Here is a 6,254-nt window from a genome sequence, read left to right as displayed (position 1 = left end):
TTGGAATGGGCAGCTGTCACAAGAGGATTTTTATTCCCAGGACATTGTCTATGCATTCATTTCAGGAATGTGATGGATCATGTGAAACATTACAGTTTATCTGTGGGGTAAGGTCTAGTGGGAATCCACAAAGCAATTCATGCAGTAATGCTCTGGAAAACCTATTCAGGCCAACCTTGAATACATTCTATTCCTTTTGCCTTTGCCAGCTGCTCCTTTCTGAAGCCAGCCTTCTGTTTTGAAAGAGCTTATTATTAAAATGGAGCTAAGTACAGCCCAGTTTGCACCATCTGTTAGAAGAAGGATCACTGCTGATGTGTTTACAAACTACCTCATACATTCTTATCACCAGTATATATTTGGGGAATAATATAGATATATCTTTTCTTGATTATTTTTATGAAACATTTTGGGTAATAATATGGCATTCTGCTTGGTTAACATTTGGTGTAAAGAATCAATAGGAAAAAATATTTAAGTTGTTCCTGGTGACTGACATGTAAGTATTATTACAATTTGTATGCAATAGCCAAACTGAGTGTAATCACAGCACTTTAGCATTTATGTATAATGTCTGGGTTCTAGGGACCTTTCTTGATCCACCCATATGATGCCCAGACATCAGCTGATGAAAAGTCAACCATCAACATCCATATATTTTCTTATTTTAACAAAAGTATATTAAGAATAGTCAATCTCTATTTTTCCAGAAATGTGTTTACAAAACAATAGTCCAATCACATGAATAGTCTGCTTAATCAAAATTAATCATTTTATACTTAGATTATCAGTTGTGAAATTAATGTCCACTAAAATGCTGTGGAATATCATTAACATGTTTAGCAATCTGAAGACCTTTCCAAAGTTTTAGCATCATTCTAAAGATACATTTAATGACACAGAATATTAGATAGAAATAAGAAAGTTATGGGAGTTGGGTTGTATTTATTTACTTTAGGACATATTCTGAAAGTTTTCTGTTTCCCTTAATGCATTTGTCAGATCAAGTTTGGCACTTGATTATAAAAGCTAAGTTATATAAGAACAAAATTAGATATATAAACTCTAGTTCAAGTAGATATATCAGTGTGAGAAAAATTCAGGTTTATCTTAAGATATAGGTGATTTGGAAGCCCTAAAACAAAATATGATAAACTGTATTCTTTGATGGTCACATGTGTTTATGAAAGATAGTAAACATAAATTTTTCAAAAGACAGAAACCAATGAAAAAAATTGTTGATGTTTTGTATATTAGACATAAGGAAGAGAGATGCCTTACAACAGGAACTGCTTCTCTTGTTTTCTTCCTGTGTGCCTCATACAAGTTAATTTAATTAACATTTTCAGGGAACTTATTCAGAATTTCAGTTTAAATACAAGTTCTGTATAATGTATTCAAAAACCTAATATGTCTTTTGGAGTGACCATTCTTTGAATTATTGCAAGTCATTTTACTTCCAACAATGACAATACTTCATTTTAACTTTAGGAGCATTTTCCCATCCTTGCTGTCGTGAGGTTTTATAAGATAACTTGAGGTACTGTGGGATAGAGTTATAATTTCCATGCACTGGTGAAAAACCAAACAAATAAATAAACAAACAAACAAAAAAGAGTCTCTAAATTCAGCATAGACAAGAAAGAAGTGTTTGAACATCCACCAGGTGAGAAAAAGGCATGTTTTGACTAGTCAGAAAGAAATAATTACAGCATTACCATTCTAAGTGACCTGGAACAATGACATTGGGCATTAAAATGCGTTATGCATGTCTTCTTCTTCAAGTTACATGTTAGGTTTTCTTTATGTTATTATTTTTCAACAACACTTTGATAAACAATTATTATAGTTAATACTCTCCTCACTGAAATGGCCACCGCCTGTGCTGCTCTTCCAAATGGGAGAGCCCTGCCTTGGCAGCTCATTTCACTCACAGCAAACAGCATGGGGATGTCTCTCCACCACTGCATCGGAGTCCAAGGTCCCCATTTGAATACTTTTTTTTTTTTTAAGAGGCTTTATTCTCCCTGTTGTAAATGAGGGTCTTCTCATCCTTCTCTTTTATTAGAATATTTACTTTAGAAAACTTGTAAGTTCTTTCACTGTCTCTTTAAAATGTATGTAAATCTTTCTAGAAACAAAATAAACCTCTTGCCAGCTTTATAACTTAAGAATGCTTTTCTTAAGGGTCTGGGAGATATCTCTTTGAAAAGTAAACATCAATTGAAATAGCACCCCTATTTTGCAGTTTCTGTGGGACAGTAAGAGCCTAACTTCAGTGGATACCTGGCTTCAAGTTGAAAAAATACCTCTTGTCCAAAAGATATGAGAAATTTGTTTTTCCTTTGTATAAACCATTTAAAAAACATGGGTGGTCACTCCAATTACCAGGTGAATTTAGGTAAGCATGTGTGTAATAAATGGTGCTATTGTATTCTCTTATTTGAGGACTAACTACTGTTTATTTAGAGAACATGTAGGTAGTGGGTACTATCTACCTGGTTATAAATGGATAAGACTTCTTTCTATTTTGCAATCTCACAGAGGACTGCCTGTGATGTGCATGGGATTCTGGTTTAACGATTATTCAATAAGCTATTTTCTTTCTCTGTAACTATTCTGGAGAGGTTTTCTGGGTTGGGAGAAAATTTTATTTTTAATTAATAACTTCTCCAGCTATTTAACATGTAACTCTGGGGCTCTGTGAGGAAACATCTTCATTATATGATGAAATAAGGTGGTAAGAAACAATTCAGGTCAAGAGTAGGCACTTTTCTTACTCCAACCGAAATGGGACTCTTGGCTGACTAGGGAAATTTCTGGGTGGACGTACTAATTCCCACTTAAGTGAAAATGGCAGTACTGACTAGCAAGTTGTCCTCAATTTGATCCCTTCCATGGACATTTTTTAAATGTCCCTCATATGTGACATTCACTCCGTCTACTTGTCTAGGCACTTACCAAGCTGTAGACTATTCCAGAAGAACTCTTACAGATTGGTTTCCAGACTTCTGGATCTTTTCACTCAAGACTAGCACCTGTCTTTATTCCACAAGTGATGTCAAATGACTTCAAAGACAGTTAATAACCAATTAAAACAGAGCTCAAACCCTTAGCATCATGATTTTTTGAGGCTTTTCTGTTCAAAATTCAATAGGAATGAAGATAGTAAGGTAGTGGTAATGGTAGTGTTGGGAAGGATAGGGTGTTTCTCCAAGCACATACACATAACACACAAAATTAAGCAACATTGAAGTGTTCATACTTCAAAAATATTTTAATTTTCCAACACTTTTCCAAGTGAATTTAGTTTATTGCCTAACATTACCTGAATTTGCACCTGTCTTTTGGAGCAAATTTGGGCTTTCTAATTCACTTAGTCGAGATATGGTTTCTTCTCTGTAATAGTGCATCTTGAATTCAAGTCTTCTCACAGATTTGGGCATTTCTTTGTCTTGATTTTCTATCTTGATGTGTCCCTTCTTGCCCCAAAGTGACATAAACATTAAAAGTCTCTGAATTATTTAAGTCAACAAAGTGACATAAACATTAAAAGTCTCTGAACTATTTAAGCAATTTGGGTAAAATTTTATTTTATTAAATGTTTTCCTGTGTGTGTGTGTGTGTGTGTGTGTGTGTGTTGTAATTAACACCTAATAGACAGGAGGTGTAACTTCTTGGCATCTACCTCCAGGCTGCTTGACTTCTCAGTTTTGCTTTGACGTTTTCCCAACTATGGAATGGCAAATTCTTCTCAATGTTTTCAGGAGCTAGCACCGGAAGGGATGAGTGATAATCTTCAATCATGACACCACTGAGTATTAACTTGTCCATTCTGTGCAATGCTTTTACCTTTTTTTCTACATGCTGTACATGCTATAATAATAATGTCAATGTAATATGCCACTGAGCTCTAACATTATACAAAGAATTGAAATAATTTTATATACATTATTTGACTCCTAAAACCATATGAAAAAAAATTCCTATTTGCATCTCTATTTCCAGAAAAGAAAGAGGGTTAGTAAGTTGAAAGAGCTTAGCCTTGATTACATTGACTCCAGAGCTGAACCTTTTAGTCACATTGCTAAACTTCTATAGAGTTTCTAGTTAGTTACTAACCTTATTTTCAAAGGATTCAAAATAGCACAGTTCCACTTTTATGTTCAGGAAGCTGAGTCAGTACTGCATGGTAATTAAGAACATAACTTCATTGTCTGAAGGCCTGTGCTTTTTTCTATTACTGTTATGCTAGTACTAACAAACAAGAGAGTTAAAAATACTCCTTAAGTTTGGTAAGGAAATATTTACAGTCCAGGATATGTGGGTTTCTAACATGACACATTCTTTCTCTGGACTGTTATCACAGAAGGGACCATTTTGTTCTTTACAGACATCCTAACCCACCAGATCCATCCATGAACTTAAAGTCAGTAATTTGAAGAACAAAATGAATTCAGCTTGTCTAAAAAGAGACCAATTTGAGACCAAAATATGAAATTATTTCAAAACAATATCAATGGAGAAATAGACCTATGATTTTGCAATAGTGAAATTCAACTATTATGTCATTTTAGTTAACCTGCTTTTTGTCACCATAATTTTAGGTTGTCAGAACCTATTCCAAGGATCTTGGCACTTCCAAATAACAGCTTCAAAGAATAAAATGTTTAAATTCCAAGATATTGAATAATACTGAGTAATAATCCTTAGTAGGTTATTATTGGAATCTGACAGAGAATGGATATCAGTCAAAATGGAAAGAAAAAATAAAATTAGCAAAGTTCATGAAAGCAAGAAGTTGATAGACACTGAGGGCCTTTATCTATTAGCTCTAAGAAAAATAACCCATCTGTTCTGTCTGCCTAATACAATGGCCACCCCTTAGCAAAATGCATCCTGGGTTTGAACTGCAAGATCTCTTTAATACCTTATAGAGTTTTTGCTATACTTCATTTATAAACATAAAACAACAAGCATACTGGCCTGGAGAAAAGTTCATTTTTTTGCAAAACTGCTTCTTAATTCAGGTATGACACAAAGCCCCAAGACTTAACTTTCCTTGGTAGATATTTTCAGATCTATTTATCATGGTCACAACATGAAGCAGTTTCTGATTTATGTGGTGAGCTTCAGACTTTTGGTATTTTCTTTCTTAGCCTCCATCTATCAGGAAGCAGGTCTGAATCACATTTAACACTAATACGGCACTGTCAATAATGCCTAGTACCCAGGATGCATAACAAGAAAGCCCCTGGAAGATATAGAGAGTTCAGGATGTGAGCAGAAGTCTAAGCAGCCTAAATTGATTTTTCAAGTTTATGGTGTTTTTATGTATTTGGAGCAAAATAATGCAAGCTGTTGAATCAGGAAAAAACAGAGATTTCATGTATAAAGGGAGAATTATAGCAAAACTCCATGGTTTTGGTACTGTTTTGGCAAAAGGCCTTTAGGACTTTTTGGTGAGAGAGAAGGGCTTCCTCAGAGGTCTGTTATCAAGCAGACCATTAACCTCAATATTATCATATTCCCATTATCTGGCACAGGGCCTGCATATTAAAGATACTGATAAAAACAGAGTGGATTAACTCAAAATCAAGTCCTTGTATAGTTGCTATAACCCCTAGATCCCTACTAGTACTATACCATTATTTCACAGCCATGCTTTACTTAAGGTGTCAAACTACTTTCTTATCTGTTTTCCCATTTTCGGTAGGGGAATTGTGTTATGCCTAGACTCTAGCTGAGGTTATTTTGGCTGAAAAAGACACAAAACAAGTTATACATTTGTGTTTGTGTGTTCAGTCGCTTCCATCTTGTCTGACTCTTTTTGACCCTGTGGACTGTAACCCACCAGACTCCTCTGTGCATGGGATTCTCCCGCAGTGGGTTGCCATTTCCTTCTCCAGGGGCTTTTCCCAAACCAAGGATCGAATCTGTACCTCCTGCATTGCAGGCAGATTCTTTATAGCTGAGCCACTGGGGAAGCCCATATTTGTAACTGGGTATAAACATATTTCCTAAAGCCTAGCCAAATGCTCCTCATGACATTGCACTGTGTCTCCGCACAGGCTAGAAACTAGATGCTCAGTAAACTTGGTGACAGGTTTAGACAAGTGTAATGAAAAAGTAAGTAGGGCTGTCATGTAGCTGCTAGAGGGTTTATAACAAACACTGTCTAAAAACCATTTGTTTATTGAACAAATGTTTACTGAAGACATACTATATGTCACGCACTAGACTGAAATCTAATC

This window comes from Dama dama, chromosome 27 (assembly GCF_033118175.1).
Source record: "Dama dama isolate Ldn47 chromosome 27, ASM3311817v1, whole genome shotgun sequence".
NCBI lineage: Eukaryota > Metazoa > Chordata > Mammalia > Artiodactyla > Cervidae > Dama > Dama dama.
This window is presented reverse-complemented; position numbering follows the sequence as displayed.